Below are 18,979 nucleotides of genomic sequence, written 5' to 3'. Positions count from 1 at the left end.
CCATGAGGTCACAAAGAGTCGGAAGTGACTGAATGAATAAACAACAAAAATGATAGTTTCTTTTTGGGAGAAGACTGAGGCTAAATAGTATTAAACATATAGTATTAGCCTTGTCTCTGTTTCCCTCATCTTCTGTTTCTTAAACATCCCTCATTTAAATCACAGCTCATCTGAAACTTCTTTGTGCATCCATCTTGGTTTCTTTAGACTTGGAATTGTTTGTAACTGCTTACAACAATGTATATTGCCTTTAAGAAACTCAGATGCACCATGAACTCCTTTCACTATGAGCATTTCTGGCATGGGATCCCACCTAGTATTTTCCCAAGCCTACCACAATATGTTTTCTTAAAGACCAAAATTTAGGTCTGATTATGTTTGCCTCCCCCTTTCCTCTGTATAAGTAATCCAAAGGGGACACTTGTAGAAGTTTTCATTGTTCTGTCAAATCTGCGAAAGTAGTGTTTAGATAATGGCATCCTTTCCCTTGTCACATAATTTGTGCAGTTTTCACGACAAGTTTCACTTCTCAGAATCCTAACACCCTTAATTAATTTCATTTCCTACATGGAGCTCTGGAGCACAATATCATGAAAGATGTGTCAGTGGAATCAGTTTCTAACATTGCGGCACAGGGCAGTGAATCTTTCCTTAGCAAATGCCCTCTTTACATACAAATTCAATAACTTCTCAGTATGGAGCAATAGGAACTTGATGCGTCCCACCTTTACTGCTTTCTGAGATAACAAATCTCCAATGTAAAACACTGTTAATGACCCATATAAAATTTCAATAACTTTAGTGCAGCAGTAAATCAAATTTTATTTTTGCACTCGCGCAGCAGGGCAAAATATCCTTAGGTACTATAAAATGGGATTAGAAGAGCTGTCTCCTTGGTCAATAACAGATTTTTGTGTAAATCTATATGACAGCCCAGGTCGAAATTCATTAGCTGAAGTTCCCTCCCTCTTATCTAGTTGTCCATTAAATATGTTTACTGTTTAGAAAGGTTTAACTTTACTTTTTGTTTTGGCAAATAAAAATATAAAAGCCTATGTATTTCAAACATAGGCTTTTGCGGGATACAGCAATGGATTCATCATTAGAGATGAATGGAATAGCTTGCTACTGCTATCCAGTCTTGTCATCTTCAAGAAAATATCATTGTTGTGAATGTCTGAGAAGCAGAGTGAGTTATGCAAAAAGTAAGTGGAAATGTATTTGAGGTGCGTTGATAATTTAGAGCACAATCTGCAATAGCACTCTCAAAATGGTCTGATTCTTAGGACCTTATCATACACACTTATATCATGCTCTTTGCCTATTGATGTCTACAAGTTCCATTACAGGGTCCAAATTTCATTTTGTCGGACACTCATAGGCCCTTGTAGGCAGAGAACATGCTACAAGTACTTTTTGAAAAATGGGAAGCAATTGACTTTAATCATCTTTAATTTTGCTCCTCATGTCAGAAGTCCAGTTTTCTTATGTATGCATCTCATCTTCTCTGCTAGTCTTGTCTCCTTTGGAGTGTGTTTTGGAGGCAATCTTTTCATTTTGCTCTGTATTTTTTTTGCTGAAATGGCTGGCAGTACACTTCTGGTAGCAGTCAGAGAAATACCACAAGAAAATGTTTTCCACCATAAATCTTTTCCACCTTCCCATTATTGTTTTTCTTTTTCTTTACAATTTTGGAATTGTGCTGCTTTGTACGTTTATGATTTTGCATGGTTGCGCAAGATCTGACCAAAAGAAAACTAAGACAGTGACATAATGGAACATGGCAGGGATTGGGAGGAATCATCTCTCAGCTGTGTGATAAGCCTGGCACACATTGTTTGATTAGATACAGAAAGGAAAGAAGCCTATGAGATGCAGTGAATAGGTATTCAGTCCTCATCTAGTATTCTTAAAGATACTGCAAGTCACACGGCTCTGACTTATAAGAAGCACTGCTTGAATATCAAACAAAAAGTGGGTGCTAGAAATAATATCTTATGAAAACTGACTGGCACAACCTGGGGATCAAAACTAGATACAGTGAAGACATTTATCCTTGCACTTTGCTACACTGCTGCCGAATACGCATGCCCAGTGTGGAATACATCTCACCACACTAAAACAGTGGATGTGGTTCTTGCTGTATTATCACAGGATGTCTATGCCCTACACCATTGGAGAAATTATGCTGTTGAACTGGTATTGCACCACCTGACAACCACCTGGAAATAGCAGCCTGTAGTGAAAGGACCAAGGCATTGACATCTCTGGCCCATCCTCTGTCTGGATATCAGCCATCAAGCCAATGTTTTAAATAAAGAAATAACTTCCTAAGATCTACAGAGACACTCACAGGAACACCTCAGCAAGCGAGAGTCCAAAAGTGGCAGGTTAAAACTCAAAATCTCAACCCATGGCTGATACCAAAGAAGAAACTCCATCCTTGGGCACACAGAAGACTAGACGACTTGGAAGACACTGAACAGACTGTGCTCTGGCACCATGAGATGCAGAGCTAACCTTAAGAAATGGGGCTACAAAGTGAAATCCATGACATGCGAGTGTGGAGAGGAGCAGACCGCAGACTACTTGCTACATTGCGGCCTGAGCCCTGCCACATGCACAGTGGGGAACCTTCTTGCAGAGACATCAGAGGCACTCCAAGTGGCCAGCTTCTGGTCAAGGGAAATCTAGTATGACAAGTTTTTGACTTTGTGTGTTTTTAAAATGCATTATAACTGTATCCTCAATTTGCTTCTGACACAATGAATAAATTCTTAAACATTGGGTTGCCTGCTTCAAAATGTGTTTTCTGAGGTGGGTGTGATAAGGTCCTTAGTCTTCCTCCAACTACAGAATCACATTTACATTCAACATTTGATATCTACTTCTGTGGATACTATCAGTAGAACTTAGTCCATTGTGTGTAATATGTATTTTATAAAGGATTTCTATCTGCAGAAAATTTGCAAAAACTTGGAAAAGTTAACTTCAGGATTGAAACCTCTAGGCTCCCCTAGCCTGCACGAGATCCATACCACCACTACCATCATGGAGATTCTGAGACTTATCATACTAAGAAGTAACTTTCCTATTTCTGAACCTAATCCAAATCTCAATCTGTCTCATGTGCCCAAGACACAGCTCAGCTTTTTTAAATGCAGATAAATCAGTTTCAGTTCATGACCTTGGTATCTACATTGTAACTCATGCACATAGCCTCCTCATTTCTCTATCACCATATGCTTCCTTGGCATGTCGCCCAACCAGAACCACCTTCATCCCCTTGCCCTCAGCTAAGTGACTTCTCCATATTACATGGAAAAACTGGGTAGTTAAAAGATCTCTCCCCTTACTATGTTCTGAGCCCCCATATGGCGTAGTGGACTAAGTGACTTGAAGGTTGGGTTGCTGACCTGAAAGCTGCCAGGTTCGAATCCCACCTGGGGAGAGTGTGGATGAGCTCCCTCTATCAGCTCCAGCTCCATGCGGGGACATGAGAGAAGCCTCCCACAAGGATGGTAAAAACATCAAAACATCCGGGCGTCCCCTGGGCATCGTCCTTGCAGACGGCCAATTCTCTCACTCCAGAAGCAACTCTGGTTGCTCCTGACACGAAAAAAAATGTTCTGTGACTTAAACATTGCTGACATTGCTGTAGTAGTTGCATTGACCTTTAGTTGCAGCTATTCTTATAATTAATTTTGTCCTTTTATCTAAACTAAATGGCTTTGGACTCAGGCAATGGTGTAGTGGTTAAATTGGAAATGCAGGCTCTCCACAAGACACCCCTTGGATCATATATGGCCCCAAGTTAACCATAGGTTAAAAGGTAAAGGTTTTCCCCTGATGTTAAGTCCAGTCGTGACCAACTCTGGGGGTTGGTGCTCATCTCCATTTCTAAGCCGAAGAGCCGGCGTTGTCCATAGACATCTCCAAGGTCATGTGGCCAGCATGACTGCACCATTACCTTCCCACCGGAGCAGTACCTATTGATCAATTCACATTTGCATGTTTTTGAACTGCTAGGTTGGCAGGAGCTGGGGCTAACAGCGGGCACTCATTCTGCTCCCGGGACTTGAACCTGGGACCTTTTGGTCCACAAGTTCAGCAGCTCAGCACTTTAACACACTGTGCCACCAGGGACCCCAAGTTACCCATACTGATCCAAATTTTGGGAGCCAAAATATCACCAAATTACATCTATGGCAATGTGGAGGGTATTTCCACCACATTTGTAGCCCCTTCTAGACAATTTAGGACCAGGAGTCAGGAAGGCTTGATAATATGGAGAAAAAATTCCCATAGGAATGGGAAATTTGGGGCAAAATTGGGAGTGTTTTTTGCATATGAACATGAGAACTATTGTGATGCCCTAGTCTTTCACAGCTTCCAACCCCTCCCCTAGTGCACTTCATAGATATCCCAAAAGTGTGGGTGGCATTGTTGATGTAAAACTATTTCCAGCTATTGTCATTCTTACCAGGAAGAGATCTTTTGTGAAACCAATCCCATTACAGCAATGGTAGCTCATAATAATACATAATTCCTAAGAAAATCTATTTCCCTTTCAGCTACAAGTACTGCAAAAACACCTAGAGGGAATAGGGAAGCCCATAGTGGGTGGCACATGCTGCCATGGTTCCTATTACTCAAAATGTTGCAAGTCATTGACTCTGCAAGCCCTGACACTACTATTTCACTGAACCATGACAACAGTAAGGAAATATAGTCAAAGAACTAGCCTGATATTAATTATATTTACTATTAAAATAGCTTTGCACTATTATTTTTCTCCATATATATATATAGTTCAAATTGCAATTTGGATATCCTATAAGAAAACTGAAGTATCATATCAGAAAATGACAGCTTACATGTTCAGGTGTCAGTTTATGGAAGGCACTGTTGCAAAGTTGACAATGTGTGAATTTGAACAAAATATTTGAACAAATACAGTTTACAACAGAATGAATGGTCTAAGGCAGGGGTCCTCAAACTTTTTAAGCCGAGGGCCGGTCTACAATCCTTCAGACTATTGAGGGGCCGGATTATCATTTGAAAACAAAAAATACAAACAAATTCCGATGCACACTGCACATGTCTTATTTGTAGTTCAAAAACAACAACAACAACAACAACAACAACAACAATGAAAGAACAATACAATATTTAAAAATAAAAACCATTTTAACCAACATACATTTATCAGGATTTCAATAGGAAGTGTGCTCCTGCTTCTGGCCAATGAGATAGTCAAGTTAATTAGGGTTGTTGTTGTTGTTGTTGTTGTTGTTGTTGTTGTGTGCCTTCAAGTCATTTCAGACTTTGGGCGAGCCTAAGTCTAAAATGTATTTATCTATTATTTATTTATCTACTGCATTTATTTACTACATTTGTATCACACCCTTCCCATCTCAAAGGGGACTCAAGTGGCTTACAAATTATATGTACATACAATATATTATACTATTAGCATAGCACAATATTAGCATTATATAATTATTATATTGAACTATACCACTATACTGTAATATTATTAGTAATATTGTATGTAATATAGAATATATAATTAATATTATTATATGGTATTATTATTAGTGTTATATTGTATTACATTATAATATTATTATCAATATTATATGTATATACAATTTATTATATTATAAAACTGAGGATGGGGGCCAGGTAAATGACCTCGGAGGGCCGCATCCGGCCCCCGGGCCTTAGTTTGGGGACCCCTGGTCTAAGGTCACTGGTTATTTTTTGGAGGCATGCCAGTCACTTCTGTGCCAATGGAACGAGGAAGCTGTTTCCATATTTTAATGTATGAATTTTGAAGGAGCTCTCCATGACTGCTGAATCTTATTTCCAAAAGAGGTTCAGCACCATGGATAGCCCCTTTAATGACTACAACCTGGATTCCCTTTTCTGCTGACAGAGACACCGCTTTCCTCTCCTTTGTGAGGCTTTTGGTAACTATAGTCCATAACATTTATAGGGCCATATGTTGTCTGTATAAAAGCCCTATGATCCCTTGAAAGCATGGAAAGAAAATTGAGATGTAGTGCTGTGCTCATGATGAAGTGGCATGCTCATGATGACAAAAAAGGTGAAGTTATTATTCCAAGGGCAGTTGATAAGTGTATATAAAAAGAATGCTGTCGATGTGGGAACACAAAGGCACACCTGCACACACACACTCCAAGTCTGGTTTCTGCAGTTGCCAACATTGTGAGAGTAAGTAAACATATTTGAAAGCATTTAGAGCCACAAGGTTATTTTTCCTAACCTATAAAAACCAAGGACAGGACATTGCCCGCAGAAATACATTTCATGTCTCTTATGTGAGGGGAGAAAACACTCATGGGTTTGTGGGTAGAAAATAGATACCTTGCCTCCTAAGTCACCTCCAATATTTTCTTTGAAAGAAAATTGCTTCCATCTGTTTTGAGTTGTTTGGTCGGAAAAAAGATAGACCCATCTGCAACAAATACATTTATGGTGCATATACGTGTGCTGTCTGGACTCTTGTGTCATGCTACAGTTGAACTAAAGTTCACATGTGAATCCTGCCAGGGACAGGTTTATCCTTATTTGCTTAGAAATTACCTATTTATTTATGAGCTGGGTTATTCCAGCTTAAGTAATGTGCTTGACAGTCCCTTCTCTTTATAAGGATTATAAAAAATCTATTTCTGTTGCAAAGCCTGGTTCTGAATTAATCCTGGGAACTTCCAGAAGTTAATATTCTTAGGGTTTGATTCTATAAACACATACCAGGGAACAAATGCCATGGAATGTGATATGGCTCACCTCTGTCTAGAGGATTGCAGAGTTAGTATATTATTTTCTCTTAACAGCCCTCCTGCCAGTCTTGACATAAAGCTGAACTGAGCATTCAGACATAGGTCAGTATGAATGCCCCAAACCTCTGAAAAATGCATAAGACAACGTCGGATACACAGAATACAGGTTTCTACTGGGGTATTTTTTGGAAGAAGCCACTATTTTCTAGCCCATATAATTGGCAGATAGATTTGGAAGCAGATGAGAATATCTCAAAAGACAAAAGGAGAGTTAGAATTCAGGTCAATTGGGCCAATAAATCTTCATTGGGTTTCCTAAAAATATGAGTCCATCTATTTTTTTTCCATTGGTTTGAATGCAGGAAAGCAAGAGGATATTGACTGTAACTACTCTGTCACAGATATATTGTGGAAAAAAATCTTATGGTTTCTAAATGATAGAAGCAGGTTTATTTGGTACTAAATCAGAGAGTTAGATCAAATGACATCAAGCAGAGAGTAAAATCAAATGTCATAAATGAATATTTAGCCAGCAGTTGCCAAACTTTGCTCCTCCAAGTGTTTTAGCCCCAACCAGCCTGATTCTTTAGAGAGGGAAAGAGCACCAAATCAGAAATTCTGAGCTGAAGTCCAAAACATCTGGTGGATCAATTTTGGGGCCGGGCTGTGGCGCAGGCTGGCTAGCAGCTGCTGTAATAAATCACTCTGACCATGAGGTCATGAGTTCGAGGCCAGCCTGTGGCGGGGTGAGCACCCGTCAATTAAAAATAAAATATAGCCCCTGCTCGTTGCTGACCTAGTAATCCGAAAGATAGTTGCATCTATCAAGTAGGAAATAAGGTACCACTTATAAAAGTGGGGAGGCAAGTTTAACTAATTTACAACGTTGGAATGAGGAAGTGCCATCAGAGTGGATGATGAAGCAGCTGCTCCCCCCTGTGGCCAGAATCGAACATCCCCTCAGGAGAAAGTTAAATTGCCTCTCTGTCTGTCTGTCTCTGTCTCTGTTCGATGAGTATATGGGCATTGAATGTTTGCCCTGTATGTGTATAATGTGATCCGCCCTGAGTCCCCTTCGGGGTGAGAAGGGCGGAATATAAATACTATAAATAAATAATAAATAATTTCTAAAGAGTGATTTCTTGATGTTTTATTTTACTTGGAGGTATCACAGAAATTGAAAGTAATCCTGTAGGAAAAGAGATTCCATCTAATATTAGCAAGAACTTCCTGATGGTGAGAGCTGTTTGATAGTGGAACGAACTTGTTTCTGCATTGAAGTCTGGTGGAATCTTCTCCTCTGGTGGTTTCCAAACAGAGACTGAGGGATCATGTGCCAGGAGTGCTTTGATTGTGTATTCCTGAATGGCAGAATGGGGTTGGATTGGATGGCCTTGCGGGTCTCTTCTAACTCTGTGATTCTATAATATATAGGTAACTAGATTTGTTCATGACAGAAGCATTGCTTTCATATTCCGTTAGCCTTGTTTGTGTTTGGTGATGTTGCAGCCTGGTCCTGGGATGGCTTGTGGTCTGAGCAGGACTGGTGCCGGAAATAATAAGATGCGTTTCTTGTTGATTTGCAGGCTGTTCCTAGTTTTTATATAGCCAAGCCTGCTATGCAGTCCTGTCATTTTGTTCATGATGACTCTAGGGGGAGGAATCTTGCCAAAACAGGAGAAACAAATAGTAGAGAACAAATAAACGATTCACAGCCATAAGGGAAGTCCCCCCCCCCCCATCTCCTGAACAGTATGTTTCCATCCCCAAATTCAAATTGGGAGAACATTTTGTACCAAGTTTTAAATGCTTCTGTAATGAAATGGAAAACTACAAAGTACTCAGATATCCATTAAGCTCCCAACACAATTCTTCAGTTGCTAATTAAAATAATAATAAGGCGGCACAGACATGGAGCTGAAATGCATTAGCAGGCGTCTTTAAAATCATCAAGGGCTCTAAAGAGAAAACCCCTTCTGTGCATGTTTTGTAAGAAACTGGATTGATAAATGTTTACAAGGAATCATCAGGGGGTTGCTATCTTTGTTGTTTATCATCCGTTTTGTTGTAAGGCACAATGAGGGCGGAATCCTGGTTTTCCCAGGTTGGTAAGCGAAGCTAAGAACCAACAGATGATTATGATCTTCCGAATGGGCCTCCAAAGTGTTATCTTAAGCAGCAAATGTGATTAAGGACACATGAACACAAAGCAATTGGTCCTTAATCACACTTGTAAGTGTGATTAAGAACACAACAACACAGACCAAGTATCAGAAAACGGAATGGCAAAATCAAGAAAGCACAGCTGCCTGCTGCTAAAAGGAGGGATTTAGGAGTGTCTGAGAGCCAGAGGTAAACTTGAATCCTCAAAGATGTTGACAAGCTGGAATGTGTCCAGAGGAGGGCGAGTCAAATGTTCAAGGGTCTGGAAAACAAGCCCTATGAGGAGTGGCTTAAAGAGCTGGGCATGTTTAGCCTGAAGAAGAGAAGGCTGAGAGGAGACATGATAGCCATGTACAAATACGTGAAGGGAAGTCATAGGGAGGAGGGAGCAAGCTTGTTTTCTGCTGCCCTGCAGACTAGGACACGGAACAATGGCTTCAAACTACAGGAAAGGAGATTCCACCTGAACATCAGGAAGAACTTCCTCACTGTGAGGGCTGTTCGGCAGTGGAACTCTCTGCCCTGGACTGTGCTGTGGAGGCTCCTTCTTTGGAGGCTTTTAAGCAGAGGCTGGATGGCCATCTGTCAGGGGTGCTTTGAATGCGATTTCCTGCTTCTTGGCAGGGGGTTGGACTGGATGGCCCACGAGGCGGGTAGGAAATAATATTATTAATCAAAACAACAACAACAAATACAATAAAAACAACAAGAAAAAGAAGGAAAATCACAAAACTCATGCTGCATAACTGCAGCAGTGGGAGCTAGGTGGAAAATAATCACAACACTGGCCTATCCCTTGGGCTCAGTTTGGACATAGTTGGAGTTGCATGGGACTCTTTTCCCCATTCTATCAGGATTAGAAGTATCTGCACCATCAGTCCTACTGGGTCTGAAGCTGGAGGGAAATCGAATGCTCTTCTATTGAGCTATGTCTTCTTTCCTGCTATATCTCTGCCATCAGAGCTCCTACATACCCTGTTTCCCTGAAAATAAGACATCCCCTGAAAATAAGACCTAGTAGAGGTTTTGCTGAATTGCTAAATATAAGGCCTCCCCCGAAAGTAAGACCTAGCAAAGTTTGTGTTTGGAAGCATGCCCGCCAAACCATTCACTAGAGCATGCAGGATCAATAAATGTACATACTATAGATTGTTGTACATAGAAATAATGGTAGTAACAACAAATTCTTGATAGGATTCACAGTTTGTCTGGTTCTGCTGGTTTGTGATGACAACTACGGTACAATATATAATAAATGTTCATTTTTTGTTCAACAATAAATGTAAATCAAATGGGCCTGGGCTGTGGCACAGGCGGGAGAGCAAGCAAGCTGCAACCAGCTGCAATGAATCACTCTGACCAGGAGGTCATGAGTTCGAGGCCCGCTCGGAGTCTATGTTTGTCTTGTCTTTGTTCTATGTTAAAAGGCATTGAATGTTTGCCTATATGTGTAATGTGATCCACCTTGAGTCCTCTTCGGGGTGAGAAGGGCGGAATATAAATGCTGTAAATAAATAAATAAATTCTTCATGGAAAAATAAGACATCCCCTGAAAATAAGACCTAGCACATCTTTGGGAGCAAAAATTAATATAAAACACTGTCTTATTTTCAGGGAAATACGGTATTAGGAGAGCTACCGTGTTTCCCCGAAAATAAGACCTCCCCAAAGAATAAGACCTAGCAGGGTTTTGGGGGGATTGCCAAATATAAGGCCTCCCCTGAAAGTAAGACCTAGCAACTAAGGCTGCAGCAGAGTTCCATTGGGAAGCATGGCTGCAGGGCAGAAGCAGCACTCATTCATACACACCGGAGGGAGGGAGGGAGGGAAAGTGCTTGCTGGCCTTGCCTTGCCTTGCCTGTCCCCCAGCCTCCCTGGCTGCTGCTGCGCTGCCGTTTCTTCCTTTCAAGAGAAGGCTCTGTTCCTGGCCCTGCTCCCTTTGCCCCCAAGGGTTCTGATTGGCTCCTGGAGCCAGGGCAAGGGAGGGTGGGAGGGAAGGAAGGAAGAGGGCTTTCCTGCTCTTTCTGTTTCTTAAAGGTACAGGACGCATAGGGATTCTCCTCTCATCCTTATTCCAATCCTATGCCATGAAACTGATTATTTTATACTATTATTCTATTACCATATTATTATCATCATATCTGTTACTATTATTATATCCCATTATTATATTATCCTAGTAATATATTTTATATCATATTATATTTTTTCTATTATTATTATAATATCATTATATTATTATTCTATTATTATTCTATTATATTTTCATATTATTATATTATTCTGTTATTATTATATTCTATTTTATATTATCCTATTAATATATTTTATATCATTATATTCTATACTATTATTCTATTATATTATCATATTATTATTTTATTATTATTAGCATATTCTGTTTTATTATTATATTCCATATTATATTATCCTATTAATATATTTTATATCATTCTATTCCATTCTATTATTCTATTATATTATTCTATTATTATTATTATATTATTATGCTATTCTGTTATTATATCCCATTATTATATTATCCTATTAATACCATATTATTATCATATTCTGTTATTTTTATATCCTATTATTATATTATCTCATTAATATATTGTATATCATTATATTATTATTATTATATTATCATATTATTATTATAGTATATTATATTATTCATCATTCATGACTACATTGAAACTAGAATAGAGAGAAATCAGCGTGGAAACCTTGTGAAACCTAAACTGCAAGAGGTACCATAGATTGTTGCACATGTAAATAATGGTAGTAACAAGAAATTCTTGATAGGATTCATAGTTTGTCTGGTTATGCTGGTTTGTGATGACAACTACTTTACAGTATATAATAAATGTTCATTTTGTTGTTCAACAATAAATGTGAGCTCTTCTTCATGGAAAAATAAGACATCCCCTGAAAATAAGACCTAGTGCATCTTTGGGAGCAAAAATTAATATAAGACCCTGTCTTATTTTCGGGGAAACAGGGTATAAGGGAAGAAGCCTGAGTGCAGCACAACCCATGATCCTGAGAGAAGCTCACAACTTTTGGGCCTCTAGGTATTTTGGACTTCAGCTCCCCCAGTTCCTAACAGCTGGTAAGTTGGCTGGGATTTCTGGGAGTTGAAGTCCAAAACAGCTGGAGTCCCAAAGGTTGGGAACCACTGGCATAGAGCATAGAAATGTACAGTTGGCAGAAGTGACAAATATTGCATCTTAGACTTTTGGTATGCAAAGCCTGTGCTCTACCATTGAGTGACAGCCTCTTTTCTGCTTACTCTTCTTTATTGAGTGAGCCAACTCCCCACTCTCCCCTACACATTTAGAAACCATGCTAGCCCATTGGCAAGTTCTTCCCCAAAGTATTGCTTCTTCTTACCTTTTGGGCCCTATTGCATTTCAGATTGTGTGTGCACATCACTAGTGCTCTACATCTTAATTTTCTAGCCTGTGTAGTAATTGAGCGTTCAGTCATTGTTCTGCCCACTTTTCTGTCAACACTTATTAAAATGAAGCAATTAACTATTGTCTTAAATGGAGTTTAGAGGTAAGGCTCATTAGTTTTAGGCTCATTACAATTAACTGGGATGATAAATGTAGAATTGCTTTATTGCGGTCCCTGTGCAGAAAAGTTGCAAGCTTTGATTATCTTGTGTAAACGTTCATTCAGCACAATGTGCTTGAAATAATGTTTCTGCTGAGCCTACTTGCTTTATGGCAAAATCTAGTAACTAGAAAGCGGATGCTATTAAAAACACTAAATCTCAGGTTCTCTTTGGAAGTGCTAATGTCTGCACATAACAACCAAACGTCCATACACTTTGCCCCATATGAACAACCACTGTCTCTAATGAGGTTTGTCTTTCAATTCCTCTGATGGTTTTCAGGCATTTTCAAATATAGTCTCTACTTTCTTCTTCTGATTTTTCTGCATTTGATTTCATGTGCCTCTTAGTTATAAAAGTGACAACTGGCTTCCTTTGTTTGGAAGGTTCTTGCATTACCTTGAAAACTATTTTTTTAAAATAAAAGGAATCATTAGTGTATAATAGGGCAAAATGTTATACACTACAGTGGGATCTAACAGTAGCATAAGTGTTTATGTCTCCATCTCAATTGTTTAACATTGAGTTGGATCTAGGATTTGTCTTTTATGGATGTGAAGGAGACTGGAAAGTGCCTCTACCAGATATTGGGGGGCTTCTTCCATCTTCTCGCAGCTCACACCAGTCAGCAGCAAAAGTTTTTACAAGATGGGGAAAAAAAACTCCATATAAATAAGTAACACCAATCAATAAATAAACATTCCCTCTTATGAAAGGCAAAATGAGCAATGTCTCTTTTCAAATAATGTTTGCAACAACCACATTTTTAAAAACAATTGTTTATTTTATGACTTAAAATGTTTAAACTACCCTTAGCAAGCTAAGATTATGCATAGTGGGCCTCTGCAATATCAAGATGCCTGGAAGACCAAATTGTCCTCTGGGGCTAATCACACAGGCTTTTCACTTAGCAAAATAAGAAAGATAGCATTTGTCGTAGGAAATGCATTTCAACAAGAAAGAAAGAAGAGAAAGGCTGAGCTCTTGCATCGAACACATAACTCTGATCATAAAATCATAGATTTGGAAGAGCCCCACAGGCCATCCAGTCCAACCTCATTCTGCCATAGAGGAATACACAATCCAAGCCTTTCTGACAGATGGCCAGAATCTGTCAAAAATCTCCAGAGTAGGAGACTTTGCCACACTCCAGGGCAGCATATTCAACTGTTGAATGGCTCCTCTTACCATCAAGTAGTTTTTCAAATGAAGTAGAGAGTGTTTGAGAATCAGGACATTTGTAGAGATAGCAAAATGCTTGTTTAAAAAGTTATTGTCCTTCCAATTCTATTGTACACCTGCGAAACATGGACATCTACAAATGTCACTCTCGACTTGTGGAACAATTTGATCAATTCAAAAACTCCTTCATATCTCTTGGGAAGACAAGCAGACAAACATCAGTGTTCCGGAAGAAGCTAAGACCACCAACATCAACTTCACTGGACCGGCCACGTTGTGTGAATGTCCCATCGTCATCTCCCAAAGCAGCCACTTTAATTCTTGGCTCATGGAAAATGGAATGTTGGTGGGCAACCAAAGATTTAAAGATGGGCTTAAGGCTAACCTTAAAATTGTTGGTATTTATACAGAGAACTGGGAAGCCCTGGCCCTAGAGCATTCTAACTGGATGTCAACTATCACTGACAATGTGGTTGATTTTGAAGAGGCATGAATGGAGGGAGAAAGGGAGAAACATGTCAAGAGGAAGAAGGCACTTCAAACCAACACTTGTTTGGACCATCTTCCACCTGGAAATATATATCCTCACTGTGAAAGAAAGACTATGCAGATCCAGAATAGGTCGCCAAGACTCTACCCTTAGAAGACAGTCATACTTGGCTACGAGGGATCACCTATAGCAGTGTAGTCTTCCTAAGGATTAAGTGAAGTCTCTGTGATGTCATGTTTATGCTTCATCTCCCAATTTGAGCCTCGAAACTCAAAATCCAGGCAGTTGCATTGACGGATGTAGTTATGTGAAGCTTGGCAAGGGATTGGACTAGATGGCCCATGTGGTCTCTTCCAACGCTATTATTCTATGATTCGAAGCTGGCAATTAGGATGCTAATGAATGATGCATCCAAGCCCCTTCCACCAATGAGCAATGTTGTGATGGGCAGAAACGGGGACCATTGTGAGTCCTGTTGCAACTCCTTGTCGCATTGTAACTGACTGGTGGGAAGGGGCGGGATGTGTTATCTTTCAACACCCCACTCACCAGCACTGCAGAACCCAGTTCCTTGGCACAACCGCCCAGATTTTATGTGCCTTTGGAAGCATTTGCAATCATGGTAAATGAGAATATTGTAAATGATTATGCCAAACAGTTACAAAGTCATAAACCTAGCTCACATCATAATTGCTCCACAGGTCAGCCAGGGATTTTAATTTGTCCTATGAAAAGTAGAAATGCAGGGAGTCATCTTTGTCTCCAGCTCTACTGAAGAAAGCAAATAAATATGCCTTCTTTCTCAGGAAAAAGGATTGCATCTGAAAAAGGAGGAGACAATGACATCCATAGAAGAAATTTATTTATTTACTACATTTATATCCTGCTCTTCTCACCCCGAAGGGGACTCAGAGCAGCTTACAAATCAATTGTACATACAATATATTATTAACATAGCACAATATAAGCAATAAATTACTACATTGTACTATATCATTATATGGTAATATTACATTTAATATATGATATATAATTAATATTATTATACTGTATTATTATTATTAGTATAATATTGGAGCCCCCGATGGCATAGTGGATTAAAGCCTTGTGACTTGAAGGTTGGGTTGCTGATCTGCAAGCTGCCAGGTTCAAATCCCACCCGGGGAGAGCGCGGATGAGCTCCCTCTATCAGCTCCAGCTCCATGCGGGGGCATGAGAGAAGCCTCCCACAAGGATGATAAACATCAAAAACATCCGGGCGTCTCCTGGGCAACATCCTTGCAGACGTCCAATTCTCTCACACCAGAAATGACTTGCAGTTTCTCAAGTCGCTCTTGACATGAAAAAAAGTATAATATTGTATTACATTATAATATTATTATCAATATTATAAGTATATATATAAAGTTAGCATAGCATGTTGCTATGGCACAGGAGACAAGATGGAACTATTTTCCTGGCTCTCAGGTTGGTATGATGAATTCAACTATCCATGGTTTGAAAACATTTTTAATCCCCTTGATTTTGCCATTTTATATAAGGATGCTATTCCAAATCCCAGTGGCTACCAGTTGATATTACGTTATGTATTTCTCCTATTGATGGTGTTTAGTGAAGGTCTTTGTCAAATATTATATTTTACAGTACACTTGTAAAAGCACCTGGATTAAGTATTATTCTTTATTTAAAATATGGCACCAATTATTCAAACATCACGCCTTCAGAAATGTATTAGTGAAATATGTAAGAGTTCCTGGTACAAAATCTTCTCTGCTTCATTGTTAAATATTTTTTAAAGGACATCTGTGCTGTGACTCAGTTTGTAAAATATATCCAGCATCTGCTAACTTCCTTTTAATGATCTTCATATTTAAGCACAAGACCTAGACCAACATGAGTAAAAAACATAAGCACCAAATCTCTTAACCTTTGATGCCTTAAAGAACTAAACAATGATGAAGATGTGAATGGATTTGCATAACTTAGCTTTCATGTTGGGCTGTAATCCTGCCCACAGTGAGGCCTCCAATATCCCATTGAAACCAATGAGATTTAAGCAGCCGAACTGTGCTCAGGGTTTCAACTGCTGTTATTTATCATTTCTATAGCACTTGTACTCAGTACATTGCAATCCCACTCAATCTTTCACAACAGTCTCTGTGTGATAACATTACATTGAGGATGACAATTACAAGACCACCCACAGAGTTTCATTTCTGAGCAGAGATTAAAGCCCAGGGCAGCAATCCTAAACAGACTTATTAGGAAATAGGTCTCTTTCAAATCTCATAGGAAGTTGCTTTATATAAGGTCAGGCAGCGTGTCCATCTGTTCCAATATTGCCCATTCGGCTGACAGAGACTGTTCAGAGTCTCTGGAAAAAATAATTCAAATAAGGATTTCCTTTTCATTGTCTGCTACCCAATCTTCTTCACTAGAGTTCGGATGCATCTACACTGTAGAATAAATGCAGTTTGACACCACTTTAAGTGCCATGGCTCAATGCTATGAAATCATGGGAGTTGTAGTTCTAGCCTTCTGTGCCAGAAAGTGCTGATGCCTCACAAAACTTTAAATCCCAGAAGTCCATAGCATTGAAGCATCAGAACTGAAGTGGTGTCAAATTGCATTAATTCTGCAGTGTAGATGCACCTTGAGGCATGCAAAACATACTGTGTTACTAAGGATCACTTTACACTTGAGACATGAATGTGCTTGGGAATTGAACTCAGATTGTTTCACCCAAACTGAAAACTATAGTTTTGACCTCTCTTCTTCAACTTAATAGATGTGCTGGTAAATGACTCCAGGTAGCCATTATGGCTGGGAATGATCATAGTGCATTTGGTTATCTGGTTGGAAAATATTGAGCTTTGCTAGTAAGATGGACATATTTGAAGCTGCTTTTAAATAGTCAAGCAGGAATGTTGCTGTTTCCTAGAAAACAGCATTTTTGCTCTTGCAGTATTTTCTTCTGACCGTGTTCCTTTTTGAAATGTTGATATGCTATCCAGGGACATGTCCTTCACACAAACTGAATGATTAATTGGCTTCCGATTTTAGAATACTTCAAAGGAGCTATCCAAAGTGCTGAACCTTACACCCCAAACAGATTCAGCACCTTCTATTCCCATTACAGATGATAACTGGACTTTTAACTAAAGCCTAGGTTGCATACACACTGCTGTTTGACACTACTTTATCTTCCATGGCTCAATCCTATGCAATCATGGAGCTGTAGTTTTATAAGGGCATTATCCTTCTCCGGGAAAGAATGCTGGTGCCTCACCAAACTACAGCTCTCATGATTCCATAGCTTCGAACTATGGCAGTTAAAGTAGTATCAAATTACATTAATTCTGCAGTGTGGATGCACCCTGACATAAGTCCTTTAATGTTTGAAACCAAACCCAGAGCAAAATGACCCAACCTGCCATCTAATATCTCAGTTTTATTTATTACATAAGAAGTAACTGTCCACCCTTTAAATTTTCAACACTGTTGTTTGTTCCTGGGTAATATTCCATAAGCAAAATCCCATTTCCATTCCAGCTGCTTCTCTTGATAGATCATCTCACTGGTTCCACCCAAACTGAAGCCACATAGCAAACGGGATCTTATGACAAAGCTATATTGAATATTAGATTTCATTGCATCGTGTGATATCTTGTGATATTGAAAGTAAAGGGCAAGTGAGTTGGGTCAGTGAGTGCAAGATGAGAGAATAAAGGAGTTGTTTTGCAAGAACTCCTCCTTGACCCATGAAGACTTCCATATGCAGAAAATCCACATGGGATTCCTTCTCTAGAAACTTTGGTGTTTCCACAGATCAAGTGAGTACTTTCAAGTTCAGTGTCAATCTATGCCAATAGGCACTTTCTTTTAATGTTTTTAATTGCATAGTATTTTAAGGTTGTGAGCTGCTTTAGGTCTCTGTTTCCAGAGATAAAAGTATGGTGGTAATAATAATAATAATAATAATAATAATAATAATAATAATAATAATAATAGATTGTTGAAAATTTTATTTTGCACACACATAGCACAAAATTCATTGCAATTGTCCCTACATCATGTATCACACCATAAAAATGCTAAATATCATTCCTGCATTGTAGAAAAGTGTGTTGTAATTTCTATCCCTCATTCTCTCTCTTTAGATTATTTATTCCTTAACTGACAAACTCATTCCCTTCTTCTAGATACAGACTCCAGGAAGGATACAACAATTATCTTGCGTGCGTGTATTTTACAGTACAACCTCATACAAATGGGATCCACTGATTTGCAGGATTAGAAATGCTGACCCTGCTTCATATCCTCATCTAAACCAAGTGATTGGACATCATTACTCGCTCTCTGTGAGATGTCCGGAGGGAATTGAGTCTTAGCAGCTTCATCCGAATCCCTAATGTACTCTAATCCCTAAACATGAGGGGTTGAGATGTATTGATATGACGTAACATCCGTCGCAATTAGGGAGCTCAGGGAAGGCAGAGGACTTTCAATGTAAATCCAGCATCTCTCATGAAATATATTTAATCAAATAAAGAACAGGGGAACAGAACATAGACTGCCAAGAACAATCTGGCAGCTCTTGCTATCTTTTGCTTGATTTTTGCAAATCTTGTCTCTCCTTCCAAAACACACACATAGGGTGCATCTACACTGTAGAATGAATGCAGTTTAACACCACTTTAACGGCTATAGGTT

Source organism: Anolis carolinensis, chromosome 6 (assembly GCF_035594765.1).
Source record: "Anolis carolinensis isolate JA03-04 chromosome 6, rAnoCar3.1.pri, whole genome shotgun sequence".
Classification (NCBI taxonomy): Eukaryota; Metazoa; Chordata; class Lepidosauria; order Squamata; family Dactyloidae; genus Anolis; species Anolis carolinensis.
The sequence above is the reverse complement of the archived record's forward strand: the minus strand, read 5'-3'. Positions refer to the sequence as shown.